The sequence below is a fragment of the Anolis carolinensis genome, chromosome 1, assembly GCF_035594765.1.
Source record: "Anolis carolinensis isolate JA03-04 chromosome 1, rAnoCar3.1.pri, whole genome shotgun sequence".
Classification (NCBI taxonomy): Eukaryota; Metazoa; Chordata; class Lepidosauria; order Squamata; family Dactyloidae; genus Anolis; species Anolis carolinensis.
This window is the reverse complement of record NC_085841.1, coordinates 154,314,371-154,331,914: the sequence shown is the minus strand read 5'-3', so window position 1 is coordinate 154,331,914 and position 17,544 is coordinate 154,314,371. Positions and strand designations below refer to the sequence as shown.

The following is a 17,544-nucleotide window of genomic DNA, read 5'->3' as shown; positions in this document are numbered from 1 at the left end:
GAATTTGGTGACTCAAGCCCTATATTGTCCATGCGATCGGAATGAGATTGGATTAAACGGTGGCAGATTATCCTTTTGTTTTTGGGAAGGGAGGTCTGGGTCATAGGGCTAGAGTTCACGTTGGGGTCATAATATTTCCCATTTGATTTCATGATTTGACAATATATGGGATAGAATGAAAATTAAAATAAAGTTGGAACATAAACCCTGCTGGGAAGAATACATATTTTCCGGGGATCCCAAAGAGTACAAATACATATAGGCAGATAGATAGATTTCAAGGAAATAAAGGAGAATCCATAAAGGTGGGTGACATTGCATAAAGGGGAATCATGGATGATATAAACAATTGAAAACATTTGATAAGAACGAGGTTTACAACATCTGGGGAACCCAATATGGAAAGTCATAGAAGTGGAGTTTTAGCAGCATGATTTTACAATTCATGAAGTTGTTATCTCTTGCCTCAGAATGCAGGGATAATCCACAGTAAACTCCAGTAAAAAGTCTCAATCACCTTCTACTATAAATATATGGAATATAGAACATAAAGTCTTGATTTTTGAACTATCTTTTACAAAGTCCTGGAGGGGAGGTCACCTCGATCACATTTTCCCCCCTTTCGGGGCTTTGAAATGGCTATGAACATTTCCCAAAGCCCCGACATTTCACTGCATGCAGGGCCTCTGCCTTGGTAGATCAGATTGTGCCTTTTTGTTGGAGGGCAGGAGCTTGAAGAGGTGAAAGCTGAGGTTCAGTCAGTGGTGGGTGATCCCATGGTGTTGAAACAGATGTCCCTTGGTCTGGAGTCATGGGAAATGGAGCATGAAGGTGGAGGTGGTGAGGGCTGGGGATGATGGAGGCTGTGATGCAGTACTCCCATTTGGCTGCCTTTTCTTGGCTGCAGCTTGGGCCCCCCTTTGTAGTTGGCAGCTGGGGGCAAATGGGCACAGCTTCTGCGCCTCACAGCACGGCGCCTCCTGGTGACTGCAGGCAGGTCCAGCACTCCAACAGAGGAGACGGAAAGGAGAGAGTGCCTAGGGAAACTAAGGACAGATTATAAGCCCCCCGGGTGCCAGATGTTCCCGCGTTTCACCAGGAATTTGTTACCGAGCCCTGATCCGAAGTGCAATACCTCCAGAGCTCCGCCCACCTGGGTCTCAACAACGGGGCCGGTTCCCTTTTATTTTTTTCCAGGGCGTCCCCTGTTTCACGTTGGCGCCTTTCCTTCGAGGAGCTAAAAATCTGCTTCCTCCTATCTGGCTCCTTTGTTCAGTACCCTGAATCAGATCTAGAGAGAGAAAGGGACTGCCAGAGAAATTTGGATGTGAAATGAGGTCAAATTGTTGGTCGGAGGGCCCTCCTTGCAGCCGTTTCTCTCCCCAACCTGTTCCAGAATATCTGGACCAAGGTCGCCGCTTGGAATTTTAGCCTAATAAATTGATTTTTGGAACTTCCAAGCAAGTCCCTTCGTGGTCGCCAAATTATGTTGTTGACCGCACTTTGGGGGATCGGGCCCTTAAGGAGAGACCCGACCCGGTCCTGAGGGAACGGACCTTGGCGAAGCCAAAAGGAGAATATAAGCCGCAATACAACCTGAAGCCTGAAATGAAGAAGGTCCGCCAAGTTGAAGGAAAATCCGCCAAGGAGTTTTTATTGAGCAATTCAGCTGAAAAGGACGCTAATAGCGATCATTCAATCTACTAGCGTAACATATGTTTCAAATAAAGCCATATTTATACAATGTTTCGGTCTGACAGCCCTTTGAATTTCCCGCCCTGCTCCCCCGCCCATCTGATCGCGGATAGGCTGGGAGGTTGAACGAGGCGGGCTTTCGTTTCCCGCCTTGCTCTGCTGGCCCAATGGGGAGCCGCTTTTTGTCCCCGCTCGGGCCAATCAGAGAGGAGGAGGCGGGAGCTATTGAAACAATGAGGTGACAGGACAGGAAATATCAGATTAATCCTGGCCCAGCCGATTTCTAAAGGAATTAATGGCACCCATCAAGGATGTCCGGGGTCCTGTCATGTTCGCAGATTTTAGATATGTCTTTGGGGTGTCAGACGGGAAGTAAAGAAGGGTGGTGATGAGCCGTCATTGACGGGCTCCACAGGGGTGCCTTCCTGAGGCGTCCTGGCCTGGGATATGACAATGTTTGCCTTGGGGGCGAGTCACCTTTAGGAATTTGGTGACTCAAGCCCTATATTGTCCATGCGATCGGAATGAGATTGGATTAAACGGTGGCAGATTATCCTTTTGTTTTTGGGAAGGGAGGTCTGGGTCATAGGGCTAGAGTTCACGTTGGGGTCATAATATTTCCCATTTGATTTCATGATTTGACAATATATGGGATAGAATGAAAATTAAAATAAAGTTGGAACATAAACCCTGCTGGGAAGAATACATATTTTCCGGGGATCCCAAAGAGTACAAATACATATAGGCAGATAGATAGATTTCAAGGAAATAAAGGAGAATCCATAAAGGTGGGTGACATTGCATAAAGGGGAATCATGGATGATATAAACAATTGAAAACATTTGATAAGAACGAGGTTTACAACATCTGGGGAACCCAATATGGAAAGTCATAGAAGTGGAGTTTTAGCAGCATGATTTTACAATTCATGAAGTTGTTATCTCTTGCCTCAGAATGCAGGGATAATCCACAGTAAACTCCAGTAAAAAGTCTCAATCACCTTCTACTATAAATATATGGAATATAGAACATAAAGTCTTGATTTTTGAACTATCTTTTACAAAGTCCTGGAGGGGAGGTCACCTCGATCACAACTTCAGTGTATTCAGAATGACTGTGCTCAATGAAAGTATAATTGGATCTGGTAAAAAATGTTGCTGAACAACTTCACTTGGAACTGCTTCACATCACACACAATTCCTATACAATACTTACTTTCTAATAGAAAGCAACACAGAATCTATATGTTGGGAGTAACATGTTGACAATGGCATCTTAAAGATGATAGCACATGTACTTTGGAAGACAACAGCTATTCACATATTTCCAGCTCACAGTGAAATCTAACATGCAATATTATGATGTTACAGTTGATGGGCGGTATCCCACTGTGCTCATCTGCTGTGTCTGGTAGCAAAATATATCCTCCCTCTGCCCTCTCTAGCTCTTTGCCCACCTCTAGATGTACTCTAGAGAATTCCAGATTTGTTAGACCAGATGTAGGAGCTCTGCAGGGAAGGGAGAAAGAAGTCCTGATGAGTGCGGGAAACATTCCTTTGTATGATGTTGAATAGCAGCCAATATACCCTCACAGCACCAGATCCCATCTGATCTCAGAAACAAAGTAGAAGCAGCCCTGGTTAATACTTGGATGGAATACTGCTAATAAATACCAGTGCTATAGGCTATATTTCAGAAGAAAGAACTGGCAAACCCACCTCTGAACATTCCTTGTCTGAGAAAACCCTACAAAATCCATGGGGTCACCATAAGTCAACAAGTAACTTGAAGGCACATACTTATACATGATGTTGGATGTTGTCCTATAGTGAAGGTGGGCAAAGGTCAACCCTGTAGTTGTTGATATAATACAATTCCCAATCAGACTCAACCAGCACAACCAATAGTAAAGAATGCTGAAATATGCTGTCTAACAGCATCCTGAGGACACATCTTCGTCCATATTGCCCTTTACCATGTAAAATTCACTTTCATTCATACTTGGATGTGCATAATACACAGAAGTTCCATAAATATGTGAAATGATATTTATTTTACAGTGCAGTCAAAATTTAATGCAAAATTGAAACTGGAGCAATTGTGAGGATTTCCATCTTTTTATTTTCAGCAACAAAAAGACTTCAAAAATATAGGGATGGGTTGTGTGGTAAGGCTATCATGAAATTCTGGATCTAAATATGTGTGAGGGCATATTCTTAACGAGATACTGAAATTGTTGTTGTCTAAAGTCATTGCCAAGCACACCCAGAATGGTTCATAGAGTTTTGGGGCAAGGAGACTTGTTCTTTGATTTCAGTGAATGCATCAACCTCTTGTTCACATCTCTTTATGGATGTAGAGATGCCTCCTATCCTAAGATGAAAGAGGAAGCTGTTGTAGTTGAAAATGCTCTGTATGTACACTGGAATCCTATTTGTTGCAAAATGAAGGTCATCCAGACAATTACGGTTGGTGGGAATGTGTTAATATTGCAGTTAGTGTGCCCTGTCTTTAATACTTTTGTTCTGGTGTACAAAGTCTGATAAAATTGCTTTAATTTGCCATGCTGGATAGGGAATTAATTTTGTAAAAATGCACCTTACTGTTAAAGCATGCTATTTGAATAAAATAATGTATATATTTTTATATGCTGTCCTTGAAGTCTTAGTGCATACATCCCTAGCACATACATCTTTAATTTCTTCAATTAAGGAAAATAAAAGGGCAAGCAGAGCTCGATTTTAATTATTCATAGTTCATTTGAGAAAAATGTTCATAAATGAGAGAAAGTAGAGCTGTGCTATCTGTCAAAAGGGAAAAAAAGAATAGATAAAAAAATCCACTTTATGAACTATTCAATAATATGTACGTTTCTGCTTTCATTAGATACTGTACTGTGAGAAGAAAGATGTGTGCAGGAAGAATTACCCATTGGGCTTCTGGGAGTAAAATTCCTTGAACTGTGCTTCAGCTTTCTACAAAGTCCCAGGTAGGCTAGAGGACACCTCAGGAGGAAGGGGGGGGGGGGCAACATAAAAACTTTATCCTGAATTTACAGGTAAATCTACTACCATGACAACATTATTATCAATACATAGAAGCCAATAGCTTGAATCCAGACTTAGGATGAATTTACACCAGGCATGGGCAAACTTCGAACCTCTAGGTGTTTTGAACTTCAACTCTGACCATCCCTAACAGCCAGAAAGCTGGCTGAGATTTCTGGGAGTTGAAATCAAAACACTCGAAGGGGTGAAGTTTGCCCATGCCTGATCTACACTGTAGTACTAATGCAGTTCAATACCACTTTAACTGCCATGACCCAATGCAATAGAATCCTGGAAGTTGTAGTTTGGTGAGGCATCAAACTCTTTGGCAGAGAAGGTTAAAGATTTTGTAAAACTACAACTCCTATGATTCCATCACATTAAATTGTGGCAATTAAAGTTGTGTCAAACTACATTCATTTTACAATATAGATGCATTATTCGTTGTGCTTAGAGTACACACATTCAAACCAGTAGGACTTGTCTGTAATGACGAAATTAAATCCCATGGAGTTCAGCAGCCTACTTGATTGGGTCCAGATCTATTCTAGTATTTTTACCCTTTTGATATGTTGTCTAGATTAATGAGGACATTCTGGAAAGAAACCTCCCCAATTCTCAGACAGTAAATTCAGATTTTGTCAAACCTAATTAGCATAATGCAGCTGGCCAGTTTGGGTCATGACATGTCTTTGAGCTGCTGTCGAGATATATTTTAAAGTTTTCCCCTGCTGGTTTTAGCTCAAAGAGCCAAGTCATAATTCTAAACTGCCTGTACTTATATTTCATATGCCAACCTTTTTATTTATCACTTTAAAATCTTAATTATGGGGATACATTTCACAGCCCTGTCAGGCTCACCTTAGATGCAGTTAACTGGGCACCAGTACAAACAGTTGGTACATTGACATCTTAGTGACAGTCAACTTCAGCATTTGCACAGAAATGATCAAATTAAATATGAAGTTGCAGAATAATTAAAGGGCAGAACTAAGCATGCTAATTAAATAAATGTGTACACATGCACGTAAGGTGCAAGTGAATGCACAGCATCTCATTATGCTTAGGATTAGAAAGTGGAAAGAAAGGAGATGGTGACTGAGTGTGCATCTACACGGGCAAAAAAAATACTGGGGTGGTTCAGAGTGTAGCATTTAGGATCAGTCCCAGGAATGGCCACACTGCCTGTCTCCATCCTGTTGAGGCACCGGGACAAATCCAGGCCATCCAGTGGGGCTAACCTGAGTTGATGATCATCCCTACCTTTGTCACTGTTATAGCTGTGGCAGTGGAGCTCCAGAGTGCCCATGCAACAAGAAGAGAAGGGAGTGAGAAAAGGAGGGAAATAATCTCCCTCCCCTCTCCAAATCACATGGGAATCTTTGCTAACATCAGCAAATATGTCCAGCAATGGCCTAGAGCTCTTTGGAGCTCCATGACTTCAGCTATGATGATGGTAGGACAAAAAGGTAAGTACCATCTCATTGTCTCTGCACCATGGAGACAAAAAAAGTGGGATGGCCACATGAAGGGCTATTTCTGATTCATATCAACCCAGCTTTTTATATTACCTCAAAGAGTGAGGCTGTTCCAGAGCATTCCTCAATTTTGCGTAAGGGCAAAATTGCATCAAGCTACCCATTCCCAGCAATGAATTTGAGCTCTGTCAAAAACTTTCACAGTCCATCTATTGTTATCCCTTGCTTGTGTTTTTTGCTCCAGGATCATCTTGTTGCCTCTAATTTCAGAGTTTACAGATTTTGCTAGTACTCCCTACTTCTCCAATCACTCATGATAAGTGTTTTCAAAAAAAAAATGTATGGAAATGAAAATGCCGCAGTTTTGCACTCGTTAAACCAGAGCTTTTATGTTGTAATTGAAAATGCTACTTTCCTAAGATCTCTATATGACATAAAAACATACAGGTATATGACCCACCCCTGACATCAGACACCTTTGCCTCTATCATCTATTAAACCATGGACCTATTAATATCTCGTAAAGACCAAAGTGTTCTTTGGATTTTTTCAATACTCTGCTTGTGCAGAATTGGCAGGATGACCACACTACAGTTTCTTCATGGTTAAATTAAAATGGTTAATTAAGGCAATTAGCACATTTTAATCCTGCTGAACGTGCTGTTACAAAAGGTGGGCAGCTGTGATTTTCAATAATCACATGAGAGTCGGAGCTATTAATTTTTTCTGACATTAAGATCCAAGCTATATCTTAAAATCAGGTCAATCAGCAATTTATTGTGTGCTTCTTTGGTAACTTTGGGCTGAAATGGCCTGTCCATAAACATAACCAGTATATCCAATAGTATTATTACGATAGCAGACCCAGGTACTGGACTTTGCAAGGGATATTTGCATATAGTATGATACAAAGTGCCATTTGTTTGTTGGAGAAATCGAACAAAATGGTATATAGTCATAATTTATTTATTACAATTTATTTATTCATCCAAAAATCTCCTAGCAATGTACTTGGTGCTTCATGTTTTAGCTTTAAAACTTCTGAGACCATGGCTAGTTATGGGTGCATCTACTTTGTAGAATTGATGCAGTGAGAAACCATTTTCTACCACAGCTCAATGCCACAGAATCCTGGGATTTGTAGTTTGATGAACATCAGCATTCCCCAGCGGAGAAGGCTAAAATGCTGTGAAACCATGACTTCCATGATTCCATAGCATTTAGTCATGGCAGTTGAAGTAGTATCAAACTGTAATAATTCTCAATTGTAGATGCACCCTAAGGCAGAGTGACCGACCCAAAAACATTTATTGGCTTCACACCCAAGTGGTGTCTTCTTGTTCTGGTGGTTTAGCCACTAGACCATAATAGTTAAGTCTACTTAAGTGTGAATTTGCCAAGTATTTGAAGTTCTTATAGACATTTTCCTTCATGGTACTGAATGTGTTTTCTCTACTGGGAGTGGGACTATCATGTTCTCTTAGAATAAGAGCCTTGCACACCTAAAAATGAATACATTTTATTGTGGCATAATCATTTGCAGTAATTGTACATTTCATCAAATACTTGAAATGTTGCAGCAGTTGTTAGATTACAATACATTTAATTGGTCTTTAAGATGCCAGGAAGCTCTCTCAACTACATAGCAGATGTTTTTAACTAATTAAAGACTATAATATGCTTGAACTGGACAATTTTTAGAAGACACAATGAAGCTAAGAATTTAACTTCATTGGTTCAGTTGGCTAAAATGTTGATACTTGAATTGATTGATGGGCATAATATGCTTATAACATGTAATCAGACTTAAATACCCTTAGAAAGTGCTAAATTAGGGCTGGTGACTGAAGCAACTCCTAGGGGCCAATATTCTGCCCCATCTGGGAGTTACATGGACTGCCAACTATGCAAATTAATTGATTTCTGTTTTAATTGTATTATTTTTGGTACACTTCTGGTTTTGAAAAATGGGCATTTTAATAAAGTGAAACAGAGTGCTAGATGGGCTGGAGCTGCAACCTGTTTTAAAGGTGGCTTGTTGTTTCCCAACAGGCATGGCCAATTGATGATGGGAGTTGTAATCCAATAACATTTAGAGCAGGCCTGCACAACCTGCCACCCTACAGCTGTTTTGGTTCCCAGCTTCCAGAAATCCTGGCCATTGGATAAGCTGGCTAAGGCTTCTGGGAAATGGAGGCCAAACAGCTGGAGGGTGACAGGTTGTCCAGGCCTGATCTAGAGAATGATTAAAGCTCCATGTAGAGTGAGCATTTAAGGCAATTCAGTGCTAGCTTCAAACTGCAGCAGCCAGTCAACAAACTCCCACAGAAGAACATGAAAGAAAGACCACAATGTGCATCGGTGCTGTGTGGCTTGTGTAATCTTTATATAGGATCTCTATATACTGGCAGCCAGATTTTTGGCATTCAGCCATGGAGCCTGATGGCTTCCATCACATCCCCGATAACTATTTCCTGGGTGGCTCTGTGACTGAAGTGCTCTCACCGCTGCCGAAAAATGGTAACGATGGACAACGGCAGGCTCCCCATCTTTCCATAAGGAAAGATGGATCGAGCCACTGAAAAAAAGGCTTCCCCCTATGTGATGAGGAAGGTGGGGAGAAGCTGTGATGGAACAGGGGTGTGGAGCGACAGGTCCCCATGCCCCCTGCATGACCACTGCTGGGATGTGGTGACCCACAACAAATTTGGTGGCATGTATGACAAGGTCCCTAGCCTTCAATTGGTTCCAGAATTTCCTATGTAACCATCTGCATAGCAAACCCACTTTTTTGATAACTGCATTAAATTGTCAGTGTAAATTGGACTGTGTAAGTCAGGCTCCATCCTTGATCAGTAGGACTGCATGGTTAATTTATTTCAGTATGTTTTTCTCCTCTACCTAGATGGCCTTGTTCCCAGCATTCAGTACCCCAGGGCTATGTTGCCTATCAGTTTTGATGTATGATTTAATGTATGAATCCTGGCAAATATGATTTTATACAGTATTTGCCAAAGTTCAAACTGATCCAGTTGTTGTAATGCTAGTTGTGTACCAAGAAATAACTGAAATATGGGAATTCCTCTTGTGTTGCTATGCTGACATCTATGTGGGATTCAATGCAAAGCTGTATCAGGGTTTGCCATGTAAAGTTATCCCTGGGTCCTGTAGAGATCCATTCTTCTACTTTCTTGGCATCGTGCAAGTGAAGCTGTAGAAGGTGCTACAGGCAGAGCCTTCAGCACCTTTGAAAATTCCCATTTAGTCTCAGAAGGAGAGGAAGAGTATTTTAGAAGTAGGTTATGTTGCAGGCAGTGAGATTGCTTTTGGCAATGCAAAGGTTCAGGGGAATAAATCCCTGTTCCGCCTCTCTCATGGAGAGCAAGTAACAGATATAAGAAGAATCCCACTGCTAGCTAGTGAAAAATGTCAGATTTCATGCCTTTCACATAATAGCCATCTGTTCTGAAAAATGAAACACAATGTCCAAATGTCAACTTACTGCAGGTATCTTCAAATCTCTTCCATGCCTTGTCTCCCCCCGGTATGTTATTGCTGACATTCTCCATCTCCATTTCCACTTGCTGTGATATTGCGCCATTTGATTTTTTTTCTTGCCAAGAGGTCTAGGTGCTCGGTTCAGCTCTAGTTATTTTACAGGACCATGGATTTGCTGTGAAGACACTGTTGATGATTAATGTAGCCAAGGATCCTACCTTGCATGGAATGAAAAGATTTCGCTGCCATTAGAAATTCATTTGCTGGCTGGCTTGGGGCCAGAAGCACAAATCTGTTCTCGTGTTGATGTCTTGTGCTTGTTTGACCCTCAGGCTTTAGTAGATTATTTTGCTAGCTTCATTTTCCTCTCCTGTTTAAGAGCATTTATGTGTCCTTCCCTTCTGCTGATTTTCATACTTCCCCCTTCTCACAATCCCATTAAATTAAATCTGTATTCACTTGTGCGGTGCCAAATGTAAGCTTTTCAGCCCTACAGGCCTTGCCCAGTTACCACCCTGGTCACAGTGCACATTTATATATCAAGTTACCTTGTCTTCTTGCCTCCTTTTCTAATGGAAAAGTAAATGCTTATTCTTCCTTTTACCTGATATATGACTTCAGTACATTGTAAAGATGTGAACCTGATGCAGTCCCTAAATTATAAAGCAGGAGTTCTTTTTCTATTACTGTGAATAACAATTGGAGAGCTGGTTCTTTACAATAAGTCATTTATTCTCCATTTTGAGGTTTTATCCTCACCCCAGGTGGTGGGCATGTATATTTCAACAGGTACCACCACAGAAACAGCTGGGCTGTTCTTGCAATGTATTAGATTGTATCCAGTGGAAAGAAATGAATTTGAGAGCAAGACATATAGGCTGATGAAAAGTCTTCTCTTGTTGAATGTGAGATTTTCTATTTGCTTCATATCTGTTATCAGCATCTCTGTCATGTAAATGCATATTTATGATGTCGCTCACAGCATGTGCAATATGTCAGAGAGAATAAGAGAGAGAGAGAGAGAGAGCAAGTGTCTATATAGCATCAGGAAAAGTAATCAAAGACATCCAGAAATATTTTGGAAATAAAAATGAAGGTGTCAAGAAGGTAGAAGTGACCTTATTGCTTGTTGACAATACTTATCTATATGTATTATTAGGGCTGCCAAAAACATTTTAAAAGTTTATTTCCTACCCTGTTTTCCCCAAAATAAGACCTACCCTGAAAACAAGACCTATCATGATTTTTCAGCATTTCTGAGGATGCTCAAGATATAAGCCCTATTTCATCTAAAAAGTCAATTTGGAAAAGTAACACTGCCTCTGAAAACAAGCCCTAACACATCTTTTGGAGCAAAAATTAATGTAAGACCCAGTCTTATTTTGGGGAAAACAGGGTATATGTACTCATGTATATATTAACCTCGTATATAAGCTGAGGGCAGGTTCTGAGACCAAAATTATAGCTTTTGATATGAGGGTCTTTCCATGGGGAGAGGAAAGTGTTAGCATCACCTCAGGGGGGCTACCATATTGATAATTCAGATTAACACAGCTATGCCTCTGAAAGTATTGACACACTGCTTGATGTTACGTGGAAACCCTTGTATTGTTGCCGAGTGGGGAGAAAATCACTAAAATTATTCATTCTTAGAAGAAAATAAGTGAAGATTTACATCTCTACTCAGAAGCCAAGGTTGGATGGCCACCTGTGAGGAATGCTAAAGTAATACATTTCTTCCCTCAGCAGGAGTTTGCGATATATTATCTTTTTGCAATTCTCTTGCAATTCTGTGATTCAATGACACTCCTAAGAAAGTTGTAATATCCTATTTATTTCGAATAGAATGCCCTATGATTTCTCTACATCATTTTCAAGTTCAGTGACATCTTTACTTCTCAGGTAGTCTGTCCCACTGTTAAATACTCAAGACGATTTCCTAATGCAGATAATATGATTTTGAGGGATGGGATTTGGAATGATTAATTCAGATCCTACGATCTGACAAAAAATTGCTTCATCATCTATATACCACTGCTTAAAACATTTGAAGATGGCAATCACATCACTTTTTAATCATCTGCTCTTTGGGCTAAACATGCCGAACTCTTCACCCTTTTCTCATATAATTAGGCTTGCTGTACTTATTTCAATCCCCTCATAACTTGTAGCTACATGTGGCATCAGCATTCTGCAGAAGGACTTGTAAAGATTAATACATTGTACAGATGATTAGGTTTTTATTATTTCACATTATCCAATGAACATATTCTTCATCAGTTATTTTGTAAGGAAGCTGTGGTGTTTTCCTTTATTAGCAATGTTCCCAGAGGACAGATCAGTTCAGGTTGGACCTAAGTAACAGGGCCAGATGCCAAAATGAACAGGGTTCCTATCATCTTAAAAATAATTTTGTGGAAGGATTACTCTGAAATGCCAATGTCTATGCAACTATTACAGGTGTCAGAGTAATATCCTCTTTTTCACCTGTCCTCAGCAGTTCTGAGACATTGAGATTTCATTTAATGCTTTTATTTCTGGGTGCTCTTTTGGAAGAAACAGAATATGTACTTGAGGGAATGGCTATTAATGCAATCATAGTCATAGTTAATTTGAAGTAAGAGCCAGTGGATTCAGTGGGGTTTACACCAAATAAGGACTCATCTACATATGCAACTTAATCCAATATCAGTTCAGAGTGGCAATACTTTGGATGTTCCCATTCCCATTGCAAAACTGCCATGATAACCCAGCAAATATTCCTGGTGACAGCTACAAACTCTCCGAAGTTCTGTAGTCATGTATTGTGATGATAAGAGGGCAACATGACCCTGATCCATCTTCGTTTCCTTAGGCTGAACACACGGACAAGGAGATTTCAGTACTAGCCTATGTGGACAGCAGACTGGTTCAGATTAGAATGTGTCCATTTGCTTTGTAGGTAAAGGTAAAGCCTACCTCTGACATTAAGTTTAGTTGTGTCAGACTCTGGGGATTGGTGCTCATCTCCATTTCTAAGCCAAAGACCTGTAGATACCTCCTAGGAACATGACTGCATGTAGCACCGTTACCTTCCCGCGGAAGCGGTACCTATTGATCTACTCACATTTGCATGTTTTTGAACTGCTAGGTTGGCAGAAGCTGGGGCTAATAGCTGGAGCTCACTCCGCTCCCTGGATTTGAACTGCCAACCTTTGGGTCAGCAAGCTCAGGAGCTCAGCGGTTTAACCCTCTGTGCCACCGGGGGCTCCATGTAATATGGGGTAAATTAGTTAAATTGGCATTGTCCTGTGTTACAGAATTGAAATACCTGGACCTCATCTGGATGTCAAGGTTTGAATTTGTTCAAAGTGGGGTTTTGAAGCAGTATAAATAAGCCTCAGTGTGAGTTGCAGGCTAAATCAAGGAATACCAAAAACAACAAGAATGTTTGGAAATGTTTCTTCATTAAATCTGTTTCATTGAAATTCAGTGAGCATCGCAACTGTCTTAAAGATATATGGAAAGATGCCATGACAATGAGAAGTCCAAGTTAGAGAAGCATGATCCCAGTTGAAAAAGCATCATTCAAAGACTAGGTAATGTGTCTCCTTCTGCTTTTTGCTGCCTCTTCCCTTTCTTTCTTCCAAATCTTGTGTAGATTTGTCATAGACAGTTCTATGTGATTATTGAGCCTAATTGGTTCCTGCTTCCATGCAGAGCGTCCACACCCAGAGAAAATGCCCCTATTCAGAATCTCTACATAAGAAGATCAACAGAACTGGGACTGAATAAGCAACTGCATAAGACTGCTGTTATATAAAAATGAAGAAAAAGAGAAACTCTTTAGTGAGGATCAAAGAAATATTAAGTGTAAAAAACAAACCAAGTGTTATAAATATGTAACAATGACAATATGATCATCGTAGAAATGTCATCATGCCATCCAAAACACAACAGTGTCCTTGACTGCAGAAGCAAAATCAAACCTTGCAATCTTCTCCCTTAGGCGAAAAACCTGTTTTGCCTATGGCTAAAGCTGGTTGTAATAGTTTTCAACATGGAAGTTGAAGGCAGCCTACACATTTCCAAGAGAAGAACCAATGGTAATTGAGATGCAGCTGAAATAGAAAACTAGGTGATAAATATAAGGCAAGTGCATAAACATGCATCAAAGTGATGCAGGCCACAATCCTATTCACTTTTCTGGGAGTATGGCCGCGTTCCAGAAGCATTCTTTCCTAATGTTTTGCCTACATCTATGGCAGGCATCCTAAGAAGTTGTGTGGTCTGTTGGAAACTAGCCAAGTGGGGTTTATGTATCTGTGTAAGGTCCAGGGTGGGAGAAAGAACTCTTGTCTGCCTGAGGCAGGTGTGAATGTTTGAATAGCCTTTCATCTTCAAGGTTTGGCTGCTTATTTCCTTGGAGAATCCTTTGTTAGGAGGTGTTAGCTGGCCCTGAAATGATAAACACTTTAATTATAGAAACACCCTTTAATACAGTAACACCCCCATTACAAAGAAACCCATATCTGTGGTTTACCTGCCTCAGCGAAAATTGGCCCCTGTAGGAACTTGCAAAGTCCTCTAGGGATGTCTATGATATACTTCCCCCAGAAGTTCCTGTAGAATTTACCTGGAAGATGTAGTACATCTCTAGAGAGGATTTTGTTCTAGGAATGTCTAAGTCCTTCTGAGTACCTCTATGGTATGCTGTGACCAGAAATCATATATTGTAATGACACTTGGTCATATCCAGTTTCAGGTAATTGTGATCTGGCCTTGAATACTCTAGACTAAAATAAAACACTTTGCATTACTATATGGATATTTGCTATCAAAATATCTGTCTTATGCTGTCATGTTACACAATATTAAATGTAAAAAGCAAAATCCAATTGTTATTCCCAACTAGAGGAAACCCACTGAATCAAGAGAAACATGGAAAGTCAATATTTATTGGCAAGGCCAATTGATCCAATAACTGTTCTCTAGTAGGAACTAAAAATTGGATTTCTTCTACAGATGGAATACTTTGGAGAGTTATAAAAATGAGAATAAATAGTCAAGCTTGCAAGTAGAGAAATCAAAAAGGCGAAGCACAGTTACGGTCCTACGATGACCAAATATCTGTACTGATTTAAAAGGGTTCATTGCCAAAGAAAATGTAGTTCAAGCTTATAGTTTTCTTATATAAACCAATCAGATCATGATAAAGACAAAGAAGGGTATTAATGGCAGTGCACATGGTCTGTATGCCAGATACAGTCATAGCATTTTTAGTTCAGTGAATTATATAGGAGTTCATTGGAAAACATTCTGTTCCAAGAGTCACTTTGAGCCAGAATTGACAATAGTGAGCCAGAAAGGCAAATAATCTGACCAGTTGAACAGGTGTGGTGACAAGACAAGACTGTCATTTCATGGGTGAAACATGGAGGGACAGGGGAAAGTTTCAAAAGAAAGAATCTGTCTGAACTAAAATAACTTGGTATTTAAATGGTAAGCAGAGAACAATGTAAGCACAAAGTGATATATATTGCACAAATAAAAATAAATACAGATCTAATACATACACTGAGTAGGTGTTGACAAATCTTGGTCTTGAGCTCATTTAAAAAGTTGACCCACTGTGAGGCTGCTTTGAAAAAAAGAGTCTGGGGATTGTTTAAAAAAGAATGGAAAAGAACCCGTCACTGTCATAATGCCACTATATAGAAGGTAGGACTAAAATTTTAACTTTTGGTTACAATCGCTTTTTTTCTTTGCAGCACTGGAAAAGATGCAGGAAGCAGGACTCAAACCAACAATTTTTGAAATCCATATTACTATAATACTTTTATGAGAACAAATAAAATGAGACGCCCGATCTGGCCATGGTGGTACATGCCTTGGTTATCTTCTGATTGGATTACTGTTATGTGCTCTATGTGAGGCTACCTTTGAAAAGTGCTCAGAAGCTTCTTTTGGCCAAAAGAGCTACAACCAGATTGTTAACTGGGGCTGGATACAGGGAGCTCACAATAGTTCCTTGGCCGCTGGTCCTTTTTCAGGCACAATTCAAAGTGTTGCTTTTGATCTGTAAAGTCTTACATGGTTTGGGTTCATGTTATTGAAGGATTGTATCTCCCGTTATGAGCCCATTAGGGCTGTAAGATCATTTGAAAAGGTCCTTCTTTCTGTCTCAACACCCGTTGCAGCTCATTTGGTGGGAACAAGGGAGAAGGTGACGGTTACTCCTGATTTTGGAACTCCCTCCTTAGGATGGTCCTATTCTTGCTCTCCTTCCAGCACCAAATAAATATCATTTCTGTTGCCCCAGACCTTTACAGACTTATGACGGTTGGACTGCTAATGCTGTGTGGTGATGTTTTAAAGATTTTAAGAGTTTTTATATGATTTTAAAAATACATTTTAATATTTTAACTGTTTCATGCTTTAAGTTAATTGTTTAATTATTTCAAATCCATATTTGTACTTTTACTCTTATTTTTATATTAATTGTAATTTGTATTGTTTTAATATGCTGTTTGTTGCCTTGAATATCATGAACAGAAGAAAGACAGGTTATAAAGGAATAAATTAAAAATAATAATGTGATTTAAATAAACTTCATAATACCTCAACATACACATTTTCACAATGAGCAGGGGGTAGCATAGTGGATTGGTGGAATGCAGTAGACTTGATGTTGTAGTGCATATAATATTTGTGATGTTATCAAGGTTAAGATGAAATAGGGGAAGAAGGTCTGCAGACATTTTAATGCTGTAGCAGGTAATATAATGGCGTGATTTGCAGATACTAGGAGCAAGAAAAGAAGAAATGCTTGATTTCCCCATGTTAGGGTGCTTCCAGACACCAATTTAATTTAGATTAAATAAGTGGGTTTAAAAATCACAGAACCTGACAACACATTAAGGCACAGACCTGTCAGTCCTGGGAAATGGTCCCCCACCATCCTGACACCTTCCTTGTAGCAGATTTTAGAAATCTGCAAGATATATGTTTTACATGGTATTTTTTACTGATATTCCCTTAATTGTCAGTCAATTGTTTATTATGTCTTGTAACGGCAGTGAATGTTTGCATTTTTACTTTGGAAGCCGTCCTGAATCCCCTTGGGGGGGGGGGGAGAGGGTGGGTTAAAAATAAAGATTATTATTACTACTACTACTACTGTTACTACTACTACTACTACAACACGGGGGACATCCTGAGGAAGTTTACTTAAAAAAAAATCTCTAGGAGATGTGCTGGACTTTATATGCTCTCATGTGGATATCTAGGATATCTAACTGTACACACATGAAGATTTCTTATTCTCTCTCCTCAGCCAACTGTAAATTCAAGCTCTGTTTAATATCATAAATATCAGAACAAAGTAATGGTTACAGAGAGTTCTAATTGTAATTGTTTTCTAATTGTGGTTCCATTTAGCCACCTTTGTGTCCAAGACTCCATTTTCTGACAACCCTGATCACCTCTTTTAGTCTTTTAAAACGTGGACATGCTCTGGGGCAGTCCACACCAGGGGATCGGAAGGAAGTCACGTATTTTCCATGACTAGAGGGATGTAATTTTTTTGGCTGAAAGTGGGATTTAAGCACACCTTTTACCACTTCATCACATAACTTAACTTCCACTGAGTGCTACACTTAAAATCTGGCATTCTGTGGGTCCACTACATTCATTTTGGTTAAAGTGCAGTTTTTGAGTCTTTTAAACGTGGAGGGCAGCATTTTTTTTCCTAATGTATCAGGATGAGGTGAGGAAACTGATTTTTCTCAAAACTCTGTATGTTTTGCCAAATTTTGAATGAAGTTGCACTCGTTGCTCTCAGGTTA

General features: G+C 39.9%; 1 long non-coding RNA gene across 1 annotated transcript; it reads right to left on the bottom strand.

Moving 5' to 3' along the window:
* Positions 1-257: 257 nt before the first annotated feature.
* LOC134299963 (uncharacterized) lies at positions 258-10,309 on the bottom strand. The gene is made up of 2 exons (XR_010007217.1): positions 9,723-10,309; positions 258-1,046 (listed from the first exon to the last, which is right to left on the bottom strand). It is a non-coding gene; the product is annotated as an uncharacterized LOC134299963 (long non-coding RNA).
* Between the last annotated feature and the right edge of the window lie 7,235 nt (positions 10,310-17,544).